Here is an 18,603-nt window from a genome sequence, read left to right as displayed (position 1 = left end):
TAGTTAGGGGCTCATAGCTAGCGTGCAAAGAAGGTAGCAACAATTCCAAAGTTGCAGTGATCAGGGCAGATTTAGGAAGCACTTTTATTTAATAAACGACTTTGGCTTCATTATTATTAGTGCTCTGGGGTATTTATATCAATATTTATAGAAAGCAGAGAACTATAGAATGATTTTACAATGAGACACATGAGAGGGTGAGTGATTGCATCTTGTACAACAACAACAACACGTAGCCACGGAGGCCAGCTTCTTTAAAGCTATATGCTAGGACAAAAAGCAGCCTAATACATAACCATGAAGGCTGGGATGAGGGTCCATATTTACTAAGCGGTACTATGTTTATGAGACCTTCCGGCGCCATGTGTCTCATTCTAAAGCCAACCCTAGCAAATCTGGTCCTATGGTGATCATATTTGTTACTATTTATGTTCAAAGAAAACCTTATTATTTGTAAAATGCCCTCTTTTTATTTGTCTTTGTTTACAAGTCATGTGACCGTATCTTTCTTAACTGATTCCAATTAACCTGCATGATGAATATCCAATATCCAGGGCGGTATTTTTTCTGGTGTAACAGTGTTTCCTTCCCCCCCCCCCCCCCAAATCGCAGATAGGGACCATTACAGGGTGTATGTGGTGCATACCTGCTGGTAACAAGAGGGCTGAGTCGTCCACGATGACTTTGGGACACAGGAACAGGCTTCTGGGGTCCATACACCACATAATACTTAGCAGTGCAGCGCCTCCATCTGCCGTAGGCTCCAGGGATATGGAGATGATCTCCCACGGTAGAACTTGTACCTCTCCCCCCAGTTAGATCACACACCAGGCCGGAGGTATATTGCAAACAGGAACGGTTTATTACTACACACTTTGCAGTAACACTACAGCTACTCAGCAGTCTTCTGCCGGATACAGTCTCCTTAGATCAGCTCTCACTGGAGATGGTCCCTGGACCGTCACTACAGGCCAAGTGCACCCACAGCCATCCTAGCTCTTCCCCACCTCCCTAGTGGAGGCAGAGGTATGGTCCACACTCACTCCTCCCCGCAGGGAAGAGCACATGGTAGGCCCCGATCTCAGGCTCCCAGTCGTGTGAACTGCCTTCCTCACAGGGAAGGAGCAACCAACCTTAGGGCGGTACTGCCCTTAAGTACAGCCAGAAGACGGGCACCCCGTTGTCCCAGCTACAACATGATGTGCCACCCTCTGCTGTCACTCAAGTGTAGTACCAAAGGTGAAGGGGAAAACCCCATGATAACTACTGGCAAGGTCTGCTTATACCAGGACTTACTTACAGGAGAAGGGCAGATTAATAGTCAGGGGTGACCCTGCTACACTCTCCCTCTGGTGGATCCCCAACGACCCCACTTGGATCCTAAATTTTTGGGTACCATCTCTGATGAAACCTGAACAAACACAAGATAACAGTTCACATAATGGTTGATCACATTTTACATGAACATCAGTATGCAGGATATACATCGCCTGTGAACAAGATACATTACATTTTTATTTGAATACACATTTCAAATAACGGCTTTACTGAAACATAGGTTCCTCCAATCATGGAGAACCTTTATCTTAGGGAGGTCGTCTTATGCCATGATCCACTCTCTTTAAAACGAGAGAAGAACAATATTCCTGGTAACATACTGGGCACCACATATCTCTTTGTCCCAGGGTGGTTTGGACATAGGTCTACGGGTCTTTACATATTCCTGATACTGGGCCAGAAAAGCATAAGTCAGAACACCCAGCCACACCGAAGAACTATCTGTCTCAGGGGCCAAATGTTCATTCATGAATCGGATAAAGACAACAGTTCCTTTCGCTGGAGCTATAGCGTACTCAACGGAGCGGGAATCATAGGCTTTTCATCCGCCCCAGCGATCACTAAATCTAAAGCTAAATCGGCTAGTCTGCTGCAGAATGGTTCAAGCCCAGCAGACACTCTCCAGCTCCGTCGTGTCTTTGCACAGACCAGGCGGATCCCCTTAGAGGTGCTGCAGCTGGAGAGGATCCAGTCTACAGCAGACTAGTCGATTTGTTCCAGCAGCTAGCTGATCTCGTTTGGACCCCTCCTGAGTGTTCTACGTGCCTGATACCCACATGTTTGTGACTTTTTAAATTGCATTACTTTCTGTCAGTAAAACTGGTTTGCACTATGCACTGTCCTCTCTTATTTTGAGATGAACCTGAAAGACACGGCATCCATATAGACCCACAGAAAAGGGTGGTTCTCATAAAGTGTCACGCTGTGCTCACCACAAACTAGACGGGACCAAGGTGCTGAGGTGGGAATGGATATTACGCCACCAACAGCCACGAGGGCGCGACTTGAGTGGTGAATAGTCTGGATATCCGGGCCAGGGCAGGAGAGGTACGGGTAGTAGAAGGTACTGTTAGCCAAGTCCGGGGTTAGAGAGAGGGACGTAGTCGTTTTACCGTAAGCCAAGATCAGGGGCGGAGAGTGCAGAGTGGTCGTATTGCCGTATCCAAGGTCGGGAGCGGAGAGAGCGGAGTAGTCGTATTGCCGTAAGCCTAGGTCGGGTGCCAGAGTTTCGGAGTAGTTGTATTGCCGTAAGCCTAGGTCGGGTGCCAGAGTTTCGGAGTAGTTGTATTGCAGTAAGCCAAGGTCGGGTGCCAGAGATTCGGAGTAGTCGTGGAGGAAGACAGTTCGGTACACAGGGTCAGGACTGAAAGACAAGACAGGACTAGGTAGGCAGAGACTGATGAGAACAGCAACAGGTTCTATGCTCAGCTGAAGTGCCAGTGGCACAGCTGAGCATATGTAGGTGAGAGGGTCCAATGGCAGAACAGCAAGGTGGAGGTGTGTGAATGAGTGAGGCTGTGATAGGAGACAGGTCCAGGTGAGCTCCCTGGGGTGGAGCTAGGGAGGGCAGTGTAGTGTCCATGCGCCTGATTGCGCGTGCCCGCCGTCCGGGACGTTGCGCCTTTAAGTGGCTGGAGCGTGCTCCCGTGTGCGTGTCCATGCAAGTGGCCGGGTGCCCGCCATGCGCCGGCACTATTTAGATGTTGCCTGCGTGCGCGCGCGCCTTAGGCTAAGGCCCCGGTCACGGCGCTCTAATGCGCGCCCGTGCTTTTGGCTGCGCGTTCCGGCGATTCCCCGGTCTGCAGCTCACTGCAGGAGCAGAGACCGGGGGGGGGCGTGGCGGAGGAGTGACGGGGGCGCGGCCATGACGTCACCCGGCAGGTTCGCCCTCATTGGCTGTACCGCCGGGGGGCGTGCCTAGCCGCTCGACGCGAGTTCCTGCTCTCAATTCTATTGAGAGCAGGAGTAGCTCTCGCACGAGCGCTGCGGCCCCCCCTCGCAGCGGGCCCGGCGCCATTGCGGAGAGGGCTCTCGTGAGCGCAGCGTCCGCCACAGCGGACACTGTAGCAGGCAGCGGGGGCAAGGCCTTAGTGTGGCGGCGGTCGGGCGGCATGAAGGGAGGCTGACGTGCATGGAGCGGGGGAACCCGTGGTGGTGCCGGTGAGTGGGGAGCACGCCAAAGGCGGCGTGACTCCCCGTGTGTTACATAAAGCTGGTAAAACTGCGACACTTGTGAGTGTATCAACTAAATTATTGTGCTGGAAATACTGTTTTTAAACTAGATTGCACCATTTGGATTTTTTCTGTGTTTATTCTTACAAATAACCACAGGGGGATATTGCGCCCTGTTATGCATCCACACACTTTCTTGTCACCATTTGGAAAGCCTTGAAACTGGAGCAGCATTCCCATGGGGTTGTATATAATTTATATTCACCACTATATCTTTTGATTTGTGAAGTGACTTGCGCTTATTTTGTTTGTAAATATAAAACCAGGACAAGATTTGTATCACTCTTGGTAGGTATGGTATTTATTGTACATCACTGATAGACATCAATAAATGTACAGGATGTGAGCAGGCTAGTTATCCAAAAAGCTGTGCTGAAAATGCTATGTAATGCGTAGGCCAATCCCTAGGCATACCTCAGGCAAGGCACCACCTAGGGGCAGCATGCCTCAGGGTGGCAAGAGAGGTGCTGCTTTCCTTTCCTGAAATTTTTTTTAATAGTTGTGGTTTTGAAGCAGGGGTCTCCGAAGCTGAACCGCATTAATTTCGGCTCTGGAGACTCCTTGCTTCCTGAAACACTTACCTCCAAAGAGGGCGATGGTATCTCCTACCCAGGTTTAGAGCTCCCGGTCACATGGGCCAATAGGAAACTTGCGGCAGAGAAAAATTGGGGGTGAGGGCGACGAAGATGAGGTGGGTTTAATACTGCTTGCCTAAGGGCGGCACATAACCTAGGGACAAGACGGGTAATACGGTATGCATGAGCCAAAATGGGTCGTTACCCAGAATCCCTTAGTGCTTGTGATGCTTAGCATGAATAAAATGGCCCAGACTGGAATACCTGAAGGAACAAGAGCAGCATGTCAGTACACGTAAGATCCTAGGATAGAAAAACGACTTTGGAGATCCATCCATTCACATTTTGAGGTTCATAAAACACAACTGTCAATGGTTACAGGTCTCACTGATTTGACTGAGTCAGTCTTGCTGATTTTTGGAATGAGCAGTCTCATAGACTTCAATGGAGTCTCACTCATTGAATCCAAGTATTTCTTTGTTAAAATTAGATTTTTTTTTGCTCGAAAACCCATGAATCTCATGGGTTTCGGCTCTAACAGATGGACATCTTTGTTAAAATGTTCTCATTTGCCAATGGGAAAGTAGGAATGTGCTCTGCTAGCATGGTCAATGAGCAGTGTATTTTGACCTGCCTTTTAGGGACTAGAAGAGGTTACTGTACTTGAGGAAGACACTTGTTTACCATGTGAACAGGAGCAGTGAAACACATACAATGTAGGAGTTTGATATGGCAGAAGAATGTTTAAAAAACAAAGAGCTCTCACAACCAACAGGTAAACAATAACATGTATAATACTGTATACTAATGCCTTAACACCCCCTAGTGGCGCTTCTCAATACTGACCAAAGCAATAGTAAAATCTGCTTGATGAACAGCCGTCAATATTGAATGATACACTTATCCAAACAGTGTTGTGACAGACCCCCCAATAACCTCTTGAATGAGGTAAGTCTTGTATGGGCCAAGGACCTTGATAAATGTTGTACTCACTGTTGATGTAGTATGACTTGTGGCTGATCCGGTGTGCTCCTGCTAGCAGAGTGGCAACAAGTTCAGGAAAAAAGAAGCGGTGCAACTCCCACGCAGGTATAGACACAGACCAGGATAAAGACACTCGTTTAAGCTTTATTGACACCCGACAGCCTCAAAAACCACTCTGACGCGTTTGTTCTCTTTGACAAAGCACGGTGTACCGTGCGAAACGCGTCAGAGTGGTTTTTGGGGCTGTCGGGTTTCAATAAAGCTTACACTTGAGTGTCTTTATCTTGGTCTGTGTCTTTACCTGCGTGGGAGTTGCACCGCTTCTTTTTTCCTGAACCTATCACTGTTTATAGAAGTACAGGTAAACACATTGTACATACAGTATATGTTATCATTATCACTATTATTGCTAATCTGTGTTAGCACTTTGTTAGGGAATAAGGACTAGAATTAAATATCTCTGAAGATATTCTGAGAGATATTACATGTACGTTGTCCTTTATTGAATCAATGTATATTGGCTTATGAATTGAAATCAGTTTCAAAAGATCTGGTATAGAGTTAAGTAAAATGCAGTTTGGACTGATGTTGCTATGTGAGTTGTATCAATCAATATATATGTATTTGTTTTGATTTGTAAAAGGGCTATAAAAGATATGTAAAAAATGGACAATTAGTGTACTGTCACTAAACCACATATTTTAAATTTTTGCTTGTTGTATATTTGAGTGCTAAATAAAATGATGGAATTGTGTGTATCAAAGGTTTTTTCTTACAGCATCTTAGTATAGCTAATTACAGTATACAGTATTTTAAACTGGTTATGTGGTTGAATAATTGTACAGATCATGACCACAAAACACTAGAACTTTCCTGACCTAAATGAGCATACAAGATAACAATTATTTTACTTGGATGATTTTATTACACTAAATACAATTTTATCCTTGACAGACTATACAGAAAAGCATGAAAACTATCACTATCTGTCCCACCTGCTCGCAAGCCGGCCCCAGTCACTAAAACACAGCTCATTGATGAAAACCGCATTCTTGCAAAACTGGGGCAGAAAATGCACCTGATAATTCAAAGGAAACAAATCACATTGCTTTCAATAAATGTGCTGCTCTTGGATCAGTTGTGCCCCCAAACTGCAGAATCAGGTTATTTACCATGTAAATAGGAGCAGTGAAAACATACAAAGTTGGTGGCTACTATGGTACAATCATGCTGCAAAATGTATAAAATACTATTGCCTTAAGCTGTGAACACACGGAATGTTTCCCTTTGTTGCTTCCACATTTGACTTTAAACAACAATTATTGGCAGAGAAGTGTATTTGATGTACTTTAGGTGTCAGGGGAGTAGCTAGGGTATGGCCTTAGTGGGCAAGGCCAGCTATAAAATAAAATAAAAAAGCCCCACCTAAAAAATCCTTCCTCCCCCCGCATGCTGTGTTCTGTAATTCCTGCGGTCAGGGGCATGTAAATAACATGTCACTGCCTCCTCCCACTACCGCCATGTCACCTCCAAGTACATCCATGTCACCCACTGTCTTCCTCCATGTCATCCACTGCCTCACATGTCACCCCCTACTGCCTACCCAAGTAACCTAACGTACTGCATACACCATCATCCCCAACTGACTCCCCCATACTACATCCCCATATAATCCCCCCATGTCACTCCCTACTGCCTCTCCCAAAGTATCTCCTCCATGTTTTCCCTCCCCGTATTGCCTCCTCAATACGCCTGTCTTCCCCCCATGTGTGTCACACTCTCTTTCCATCCTCCGATGTGTGCCCCACTCTTCTCCCTCCCCCCCCCATTTTTGTCTCATGGTTTCCCTCCCATGTGTGTTTCACTGTTTTCCCCCCGTGTGTGTCCCACTCTCTCCCTCCACCCATGTGTCAACATGTTAAGGATCATGTTTTAGTATCTATTGTTCGGCCATGTTTTACTGTTGGTAATGAATTATGTGTTGCTAATGCTACTTTATCAATTGAACATAAATATAGTATGTAACCCACCTCTGGGGACTGCTAATTAATGTAACAGCTTTAATGGGCAAAGATACTGAGTGGTATCACTCTGGTATTGCCCCTACCGTGCAATGTGATGTAGGATGACTGTGCAGAAGGGATTATCACTGTGACGGTGAGGGGGTAACCAGGCTTTATAATAAATGTTAAGCCCACTTTGTTGCCCCTGAACTGTGTTTTGGGAGTCCTAGAGTGTCAGCTCTTGGACCCGTGTATTGTGCATGCATTACTGTGACTGTGTGCAAATTATGCGACATTAAAGATTTTTCTGTGTTTCGCCTTTCCTGGGATGCTGGGACCAGGAGATTTATATGCTGTGAGTTTCAGGGCAGGTTTGACGGAGAAACTTCTTTCAGATTGCGTCTATTTAGCGGGGTTCCAAAGTCACTGGAGACCCCAAAAATGTACCCAGGATCCAGGTTAGATTTCCGGATACATTGAAGTGCAGTGCTCTGGTCAAAACCCTACCATGAAAATGTTCTTACTACTCACCACTAGGAGGTCCTTCTTCAGCACAGACCAGAAAAGGTAAAAGGTGGCACAGGGAGGAAAATGGTACCTGAAACAGTCAAGGGGTCTGTAGACGGACGTTCACAGAGGTACACAATTGGAGGCTTTTATAAGGTGAAATTATAATAAGGCTTTATTGTGCCTTTTCCTTTTCATCAGGAAATCAACCAAACACAGGGGGGGAACAAAGCTTCTATTCACTTGGGAGTATTTCTAGTGAAATACTATGCAATTAATTCACATCTCCGTTAGTATCCGGACGTTCCTCCTTCTCCTTCCGTGCACCCCAAAACTGGAACAACCTACCAGAGACTCTCATATCCACCACCAGTTTAAGTTCTTTCAAATCTAAGGCTGTCTCACACTTTAATCTGGTCTGTAACTCTCAATGTATTACTTCCTGGTAATATTTTATAAATAAATAAATAAATAAGTTATTTCTCCCAGCCCCAAACATATAGCATGAAATAAGCAGATATAAGCAGTCTCTTAATTATGAAAGTCTTATCTGTTTCTTGCTGTAGAGTAAGCTTCTCTGTTCTCCTGGAACCGCACCCGTGCGTGCACAGAAAATATCAGCATCCAGGTTTAGAAGTCTTATTTGGTGTCTTGCAATCAGCTATGCTGGGCAGAGCTCAAGACCGGTCAGCTCCAGAGATGTGTGTTCTCTTGGTCAGTCTCTCCTGGGAGTCTCAAGAACACTCCTCTGTCTCTCCAAAGGTCAGCTCTCATTCAGAGCTAAGGAGTCCCTTCTTGTCTCAACAGACAGGCTTTTGTAAGCAAACTAGATCAGGCAGGTGGTGTTTATTAATTGACTACCAGCAGTTAACCACCACACTGCTAGATTAAAGGCACATTACTTGAACAGGGATTACTCCCCTGTTACAGGGTCCCTAATATAACAGGAGGGGCTGCCCAGTTCCTGCCTAAGATAAGGCTGAGCAGGTTTTTATTAAAATAAGAAGTTTATTTATTGAGTGTCAGAGATATGGCAAGTGGGAAAAAAACAGAGTTACAGTTTTCACTCTATCTCCCACACCAAATAGACTTACAACATTTTAATAAAGAAGAGTATAAAAGTATATTTTATTAAGCAGCAGTGTTTTAAAATATGTATATACTTTATCCATGAAACATAAGGCAGAGTCTTTCATCTCCTGATCACCTAAGGTTTTGGTGCCGGTGAGTCTAATCCTGAGTTCCTAGATTACAGGGACACTAGTTGACAGAGGTGGGAAAGCTATTCAGGCGAAATGACCACATCAAGTACCCGCATCCTGGACTGAGCTGGCCAGCCTGGCCAGTTGTCATTTTTCCTAGACTTAGAGGCACTGAGCCTGCTGGGGGCTTTGAATAGTAAATGAGCAAGATGGCGTTTTGTGCACATGCAATCTTACTGTTCTGAAGCCATAGGTGAACCAAGTGACTTGAATCGGCGCTAAAACACCCACGACAATAAAGATAGTGAAACAAATAATAACATAAAAACACTGTGAAAAAATGATGTGAAACCAGAAAAAATACTTCTCAACCTTCCAAGGAATATGCAAAGATTCCCTACAGAAGCAGTCTTGGTCCAGGGTGGAAGGGAGCGATGATTTCGGGAACACACCAGAAATAAAAAAATAAAACAATAATGGTGCAGTATATTAACACATCATGGAATGTACTAGATATCTTGGCTCTGTAGAAATTCCTACTTACAGCAAGAATATAAAAAGGCAGTTATCTGACTCTGTCAGTGTAGGTGGAAGTGGGTCTTCAACAGAAAGGTAGACTCAAGATCAGAGGGAACTTCAGAGGGAGATCATATGGATGCCATAGACTCAGGTCCAGATGGAGTAAAATGTGCATGGAAGATAAAAACGGACCAGGGAGACACATAGAGATAGAGAATCTCAAAAAGATAGAGATCTTGCATTCCACAAAGATCATAGAGATAAAGAACAGAGAGAAAAAGAACAAAAGGAGAGGGAATATCAAAAAGTGAGAGAGGTAAGGAGAGATAGAGAGATGAGAAGAGAGAGAGAGGAGAGAAGAGAGAGAGACAGATATCAATCTGATAGACAACACAAGACTAGCAGATCCCGTTCCCCTATTGGAGACACCGGATCTGATGATTTTTTAGAGTCAGACAAAACTCTCAGCCTCTGGGAAACATCGAACCCCTACACCCCTCTCTTGGAAATAAGGGAAGAGAGTGTACATTCCATGATGTGTTAATATACTGCACCATTATTGTTTTATTTTTTTATTTCTGGTGTGTTCCCGAAATAATCGCTCCCTTCCCACCCTGGACCAAGACTGAAGCCATAGGTGCCAGCTTTCACAAACCTGGCAAAATGTGTGAGTGGGTAGAGATTAAATTCCCATGACATGAGTTGGAGGACAAGCTGTGGGACTGCCTGTCCCAAAGTGTATAAGACAGCTAGTCGCCATCCCAGAACTCTCTCTGTTGTTGTTCTCTCTTTTGTGTTCCATGTGTTCCTATGTGGTCTATGTGTTCCCAAGTGATTCCAGAAGTCCAATTTGCCATAAGTCCCCACTTCAGCATTGGACTGTTTTAAAGACTTTGGGGGTTATGCACTAAGCAGTGATAAGTGCTTTTAAGTGAGATAAAAAGCCATTATAGCGTGATATTGCCTGCTGTGAGATTCACAAAGCAGTGATAAGTCTTGTAAGAAATCCAATTTAGCAATAATTATATTGTAATGAATGAATCTGTTATCAAAGGAAGAATGTTAAAAGTATACAGTATAATAGTCTGGACTTTCCTTCATATCTATATATTATATCTGATTGTATTTTCGGTTATAGAGTTATTTTGACGGTGCAGCTGTCCTAAAAGGTCAGAGTAGGCAGAAACCCTGTTTAGGTTTGACACTGAGTGACTATTGACAACTGTGACTTTAGCTGAGAGTAGAGGCTGTGACAAAAATGCTCTCAGAATCTTCCAGTCCATACTGTATTTGGTATTCTATGTTTAGAATATGTGTGCTGTTTCTAATGCGATCATAGTTTGAAACTGCAGGACCTAATTTGGAATAGAAATATATATTAAGAGAGCTGATTCAAGGAATATTATCTGGATAAATACAACAGTGAGCTTAGTGAGTTTAGAAAAGAAAGGACAGAGGAAGAAAGACCAGGCCAGAGTGATGATATCATGAAGAGGAAAAACGAAATGTTAATACATGGAGAGAATATTAACAGAAAGAAGGTTACTATGTGCAACTATTCTTAAGAATATCAATCTATTTGAAACATTATCGTCATTCTTACTATTTTTGTATGTAAGTAATTATTTTCAAAATAAATGTTTTGTTTTTGTGTGCAAACGACAAGAATGCTGAATTCTGTTATGCTGACGTGAGTCTATAAAAAAAGCGAATTTAAGGACATTTAACAAGTCTTTTAAGTGATATAAATGCCTTTATAGCGTGATACTGCCTGCTATGAGATTCACAAAGCAGTGATAAGTGCTTTTAAGTGGGATAAAAAGCCATTATAGCGTGATACTGCACTGTTATCACTGCTTTGTGAATCTCACAACAGGCAGTATCACGCTATAAAGGCATTTATCTCACTTAAAAGCACTTATCACTGCTTTGTGCATAGCACCAAGAAAACCCACTTATCACTGCTTAGTGCATAACCCCCTTTATTTCAACTAGGAAAGTAAGTTTGTCAACTCCAGACCCCCAGTAAGTGTATCTTCTTCTGTAATTCAATGTGTGTTTGGCTGTTTTTACGGAGTAAATTACAATTTATTTTACTTATTGGCTTTGCTCAATGATATGATCCCGGTTTTAAATGTGTAAGTACCTGGTCTCCCGTGACAACCACTCCCTTGTATGTCTTGTAACCAGTGATGTCAACATAGGGCGATAGAAGGGTATATATAGTTCCACCCAAGGTTCTAGAAACAGGTTGCTCAAAGTTCTGTCACAGGCCTTCACCATGAGTCCTGTAAATATGTTTGTGTATAGATATCTATATTAAGATGGTCCTGTCCTTCTTTATTATTTTCAGTTAAGGAACATGTCCTATATAGTTAGCATATATAGTAAAGGCCCAAGATTGTTCTCATGTGGGAAGAGGAGTAAGCATATTCTTAGCAGGAGTACTCCAATACGAAGTCGCAAGGGATGACGTCACAGCTCCCTATTGGCCAGCAAGATGCGGGACATTTAAAGCTGCCATTATGTTAGCTCCAACAATCCCTGTCAGAGTTGCTACTTTACCTGCAGAGATACCGACACCCCCTACGGAGGTAAGTATCTTGGGAAGCAGGAGTTCCCCGGAGCTGTAATTAACGATGTTCCGCTCCGGAGACCCCCTGTACAATCCTATAAATGGAGTAGACAACCTGGAGTGCTGTTTTAAGTACCTTGGCTGGTATAGGTATAGCTAAGAATGTATCAATTACTTTTATTAACAATGCAGTCATGTAGTAAGAAAGGCAAGGATGCAATTTTAGCATTAATGGTCTATCACATTGCATTTCTTATCATGTAATCAATGAAAAAATGGTCTACAGTTATATTGTGGCTTTTAATGTGATGCAAACTAATAACTGCTACTGTATATATCTATAAGATTACAAAACTAAAATTCTGTCACTGTAAGCTACACATATTATTTAATTTTGTATGGACAGATGCTTTACATGTAAAAGATCTCAGAGCTTACTGTGTTAATCAGTTTTCATATTCCACCTAACTCCTTATCTAATATTACAACTACTAAAATAGACATATTCAAATTGTGTTGCAACGTACAATTAAAATGTGCCTTTAAAGAAAATAAGGACACACAAATAGTTAGCACACAATTAACAATGAAAGTAACACTATGGGGCGTATTCTTTAAGGTGTGATAAGCGCAGATGACGTGTTATCGCAGGGAAAGTCCTATTGACTATAATGGACTTTTCATGCAATAGCACAGGCCTGCACAACTCATAAAGCGAGAAGGGCCGAACTGCTCCACGGAAAAAAAATTTGGGCCGCACGGGTAAAATCATCATCATCATCTCTCCTCCAGCATCTCTCATCATCATCATCTCTCCTCCAACATCTCTCATCATCATCCTCATATCTCCCCCAGAAACCCTCACTATCAACCTTTGCGATACTCCACATCTATCTCTCATACCCCCATCTCTCCCCCTCACTCACACATAATACTCCCTCTCCACATCAAACACACAATACCCCCCTGCACACCACACACATCCCACCCCCCCCTGCACTTCACATCCTTCTCCCCCCATGCACCTCACATCATTCTCCCCCCTGCACCTCATATCATTCTCCCCCCCTGCACCTCACATCACTCTCCCCCCTGCACCTCACATCACTCTCCCCCACTGCACCTCACATCACTCTCCCCCCTGCACCTCACATCACTCTCACCCCCTGCACCTCACATCGCTCTCCCCCCCTGCACCTCACATCACTCTCCCCCTTGCACCTACAATCACCCCCCTGCACCACCAATCACCCCCGCACCTCCAATCACCCCCTGCACCTCCAATGACCCCCCTGCACCTCCAATCACCCCCCCGTGCACCTCCAATCACCCCCTTCACCTCATATGACCCTCCCCGCACCTCCAATCACCCTCCCCTGCACCTACAATGACCCCTCCCCTTGACCCCCCCTTCACCTCCAATCACCCACCCTGCACCTCCAATCACCCCTCCTGCACCTCACCCTCTGCACCTCACATCACCCCTCCTGCACATCACCTCCCCTGCACATCACCCCCCTGCACATATCCACGTTGGGAGCAGGGGGGGGAGTGGCCGCAGAAGAGCTCAGCTGGCTGTGACTTCCCCCTCTGTCCCACGTTGCGAGCGAGAGGGAGGGGAGGGAGCAGGGAGGGGGGGGGGAGAGTGGGGAGGGGGGGAGGGAGCAGGAAGGGGGGGAGAGAGCAGGGAGGGGGGGAGGGAGCAGGGAGGGGGGGAGGGAGCAGGGAGGGGGGGAGCGGGCCGTGCGCATGTGCACCGGTACCGCGGGGAATCGACGCCATTTTTTTTTTTTTTTTTAACTTTTTAATTTTTTTATTTATTTACTAGCTGATATACTCGGCGTTGCCCGGGATTGCAGGGGCGGGGTGCGTGAAGGGCGGGGTGGGAAGGGGGTGAAGGGCGGGGAGTGGGTGGGGGGTGAAGGGCGGGGAGTGGGTGGGGGGTGAAGGGTGGGGAGGGGTTGTGGGGTGAAGGGTGGGGGGTGAAGAGCGGGGAGGGGGTGGGGGGTGAAGGGCGGGGAGGGGGGTGAAGGCCAGGGGTAGGGGGGGTGAAGGGCAGGGGTAGGGGTGAAGGGCAGGGGTAGTGGAGGGGGTGAAGGGCAGGGGTAGGGGGGTGAAGGGCAGGGGTAGAGGGGAGGGTGAAGGCCAGGGGTAGGGGGGGTGAAGGCCAGGGGTAGGGGGGGTTAAGGGCAGGGGTAGAGGTGAAGGGCAGGGGTAGTGGGGGGTGAAGGGCAGGGGTAGGGAGGTGAAGGGCAAGGGTAGGGGGGTGAAGGGCAGGGGTACAGGGGAAAGTGAGGTGGGGGGTGTGTGAAAGGCAGGGGTAGGGGGGGTGTGTGAAAGGCAGGGGTAGGGGTGGTGAAAGTGAGGCACAAATTGTTGGCAGGAGTAAAATGTCCCTCTCCACACACACATGACGGGAGTGAGAGGTGGGGAGAGTGGGACTGGCGCAGATCCGAGGAGGCTGCTTGGCCCCCAGCGGCCATGTCCTGGGCTGCACGGCCACCGAGCGCCGGGGAGGGAAGGGAGCGCCGGGGAGGGAAGGGAGCGTTGGCGGCTGGGGCAGGAGGGCCGCGCCGCGCTTCCCCTCCGTCCGGGAGCCGGTTGGGAGTGGGGGGGAGGAGCCTGAAGTAGGCGGCTGTGGCAGGAGGGCCGCGCCGCGCTTCCCCTCCGTCCGGGAGCCGGTGCAGGGCGGCGCACGTTAGAGTGTGATGGGGGGAGGGGAGAGGGGAGAGGGACATTGTGTGTGTGTGTGTGTGTGTGTGTGTGTGTGTGTGTGTGTGTGTGTGTGTGTGTGTGTGTGTGTGTGTGTGTGTGTGTGTGTGTGTGTGTGTGTGTGTGTGTGTGTGTGTGTGTGTGTGGTGAGGCCGAGGGGGAAGAGAGTGGCAGTTGGGTGACGTCAGTGCCACCAATCTGATTGGCCAGAGGCTGAGGACCAATCAGATTCACCGCAGCTAGTACCAACCTTTCGATTTTATATATTAAGATTAAACTGGCCAGGCGGCCCGCGGGCCGTATGTTGTCCAGGCCTGCAATAGCACGTCAATACACTTATCACAATATACAGAATAAGCCCCTATGAGTTTAACAAACAAAGACAAAATGGACAAACGCCTGTGCTAAATTGACATACATACAAACTGTTAACTTAAGGTTTCCACTTTTGAAAAGTGAGTAATTACAGAGATAGATAATGTAGGAAATGTTGAATTTTATAATCCGCTTGCAAGAGATCCAATTAATGATATACAACTTAAAATGAATAACATGCTTAATAATGTTCAAAGACGAGGGCGTGTCTATGACGTCATCCAGGGCAGACGGGTAAAGGGAGAGCTCTGGAGACCCCTCTGTATAATTACTAACTTTATACCTTTTAACCCGGCCAAAAACACCCCAAAAAGCATAGAATCTCTCCCTGAAACCGCAGGGATGGCAAATAGGGGAAAAAATCAACAGCCCCAAGGGGTTGGAAGGTTCTTTACCCCCGCTAAACAATCTGCTGAGACGGGAGGCAGGAGGCAAGATGGCCCCCAGACATCTAGTGCACGAGGCACACAAGGCCTCACTAGCCCGGCGAGCCCCGCTGAGACCCCTCCATCACCAGACTCTAGAATCACAAAGGAGTTTCTCGAGGAGCTACATGCTAAGCTCCAAAGATCATTGGAGGCGAATATTAAAGAGGCAGTGGCTGAGATAAAGCATGATATTCAGGGCCTGCAAGAACGAACCACAACCCTGGAAGCTAGGCTGGATGAAGCCCTCCAACCTCAGTCAGAGGCAGACGACGAGATAATTCGCCTGGGACATGAGATTCACTCCCTCCGGGACGGTCTGGAGGACCAAGAGAACCGGGACCGCAGGCAGAACCTGCGGATCCGCGGTATCCCCGAGGCGATAGTGCCCTCCCAGCTCAGGGCTTACCTGCGGGACTTTTTCCTCACTATCTCCCCTGATCTCGACCCCCGGGACCTGGAAATAGACAGGGCTCACAGGCACTGGGTCCGCGCTCAGAAGACCCTAACCGCAAGCGGGACGTGATCGTGCGCCTCCACCGTTTCTCAACGAAGGATAAACTGATTGGAGCCTGCAGGGATAAGGACACGATCACGTTCCAAAATGAGCCATTACAGATCTACAATGATCTATCCAAGTTAACCGTGGACAGACGGAAGGCAATGCGCCCCCTGACACTCCTACTCAGGGAGAAGGGAATTAAATACAAATGGGGCTTCCCCTTTAAGTTGACCATCTCCCACAAAGGAAAATTCCTGACCATCCGACAGCCCGAAGATATGGAGCCTCTGGCTAAAACCCTGGGCCTCCCCGCGGAACCCTTCCGCCACGCTCACCAGCCTGACAACAGACCCCGGGAAAGGGAAGACCACCCGGTTAGAGCATCTGAAAGGATCGCGGAGCAGAGGCAGTCCAGGGAGCGTTGACGGGTGTCCCCTGCACAAAGAGAGGCCCTCCCGGGAGATTTCCACCGTCTTCTCTAACACCACCTAAAATGGCGCCGCGAGGGTCCCCCGTGCTAGAAACACTAAACGAAGCACTCACCGTTCAACAGAGGCTCCCAGCAGCAACCGGAGGAGCGACCGGATCCATCCCCGCTGACACCATGAAGGCACCACCCGCGGCATCACTGGAGATCGATGGGGTGAGCCCCCCTCGTGCGCACCGGATTCCCCCAAGATGGCGCCCGGTGAGTCTTCATTCCGCTGCGGAGCACCACGAGGCATCCTGGGCGAGATCGTGACGACGCCGACGTCATCACCGTGCGCGACCTCCGACCTTCAGACTTCACTCTCCGCATCACGTGGCCCTGACCGGATGTTCCAGACCAGAGGTGTCACACGCACAGCACCAGCGGAGGCCACGCAACAGCCCGGTTCCCGGATGGAGTGCCGGTGCCCCCCCCTCGGCCGAGGGGGGGTCAGAGGGTCTCGCTGGCGGTCCAACCCTTGACGATCCCAGGGGACCATGATTTCCCCCCTCCGCGGAGGGGAGGACGGCACAGGATATCCCGGTCGCCCCCAACGGCGGTTGTCTTTCTGCTCCCCCCCCCGAAAAAAACTGTGGATTGGAAAATGTTAGGCGTTTTAGCACAATACCACTGTATCTTTAACTGAATGCCTAATAAAATTGTTTGGAAAAAAAAAAAAATAATAATGTTCAAAGACATACAGTAGGAGCCTATTCACTAAACAGTGATAAAATTAGTGCATTGCCGATCGACTTTGCATTGTTTTATCGCGCTCTAAAACATGTGGGTCAAAATGGTATTCACTAAGAAAAAAGCATTTTTTTAAAGTTCGGTAAAAAATTTAAAGATCGAACGACTTGTTTTTTTTAAAAGTATTATCGTGCTATAAATTCTATTGATCGGCAACTGTTGAAACTGCAGCCTGGAAGAACTGCATGGAGATGCTGCGTCTCCATGCACGGCTCTTACAAACGATCGTACAGTTAAAATATTAATTTTAGTACTAGTGTATGGGAGCAGAGGGTCTCCTGAGCTGAACCGCATTAATTTCAGCCTCGGGGACCCCCTACATCTCAAGATACAGGCCTCGGTATAGAGGTGCCGGTATCCCTGCCATTTTTAAACCCTCTGCGTCACGTGACCGTGGGATTTAAAAACTGCAGGAGATACCGGCACCCCATACCGAGGCCTGTAACTCGGGAAGTAGGGGGTCCCCGAGGCTGAAACCAATGTGGTTCAGCTCAGAAGACCTCCTGATCCCCCAAAGTAGTATTAAAAAAATTTTTTTTAAAAAGGTAGCGGCTAGCCGCTAAGATAATTAAGCTGTTTTAATGTGAATTTTACATATAGTGTATGGGAGTATGGGGTCTCCTGAGCTTAACCGCATTAATGTCAACCTTGGGGACCACCTGCTTCCTGAGTGATAGTCCCCGGTATGGGGTGTCGGTATCTCCTGTGCATTTAAATCTCCCGTGTTACGTAACAGGGACATTTAAACATTGTGGGATACCGGCACCCCCATACCGAGGCCTATAACTTGGGAAGCAGGGGGGGCCCTGTCACGGTAGACCATGTATTTTAACACATTTATATTTTAAGGATCAGTCAATAGGCAAAACAAGGCAGTGAAATAAAATTAGGTTTATTTGGTTAAAGACCTTGGAAATACACAGAAACACAAAATACAGAAATATACACACTTACTGGGGTCTGGGGTATGAGATCTAGCATTTCCTGGATGCAGAGCACCCACTTGTGAGGGCTGACCCTGAACAGAACCTTGTTCCAGATATCTTGGACCAAAAGCCAGCAGAAACTCCTTACCGGGACCTAGGGCCTCATGCAGTAAGCGACGAATATGTGAAATCGGCAAGCTTACCGATTAGGCATGTTATTGCCGATTTTCCCTCTCCGTATGCAGTAAGTGCCGAATCCCTTCAAAATCAAGACGAAAACAAATCCGCCCACTCTCACGATGATTTGCCGATCACACACAGGTGTATCGGCGTGCGTGGCGGGGTGCTGTTACGTTCGCCAATCAAAAATCTTGCTGAATCAGGCGAAGCCAGCATGTATTGGATAGCGCGCCATATTTAAAGGCAACGTGTACTGTTAATCTTTCTCTGTGTTGTTGGGAGTGAGAGAGAGAGAGACGCACAGAGCTGGGCGATTTAATATTTGCATA

This window comes from Ascaphus truei, chromosome 1 (assembly GCF_040206685.1).
Source record: "Ascaphus truei isolate aAscTru1 chromosome 1, aAscTru1.hap1, whole genome shotgun sequence".
NCBI lineage: Eukaryota > Metazoa > Chordata > Amphibia > Anura > Ascaphidae > Ascaphus > Ascaphus truei.
The sequence above is the reverse complement of the archived record's forward strand: the minus strand, read 5'-3'. Positions refer to the sequence as shown.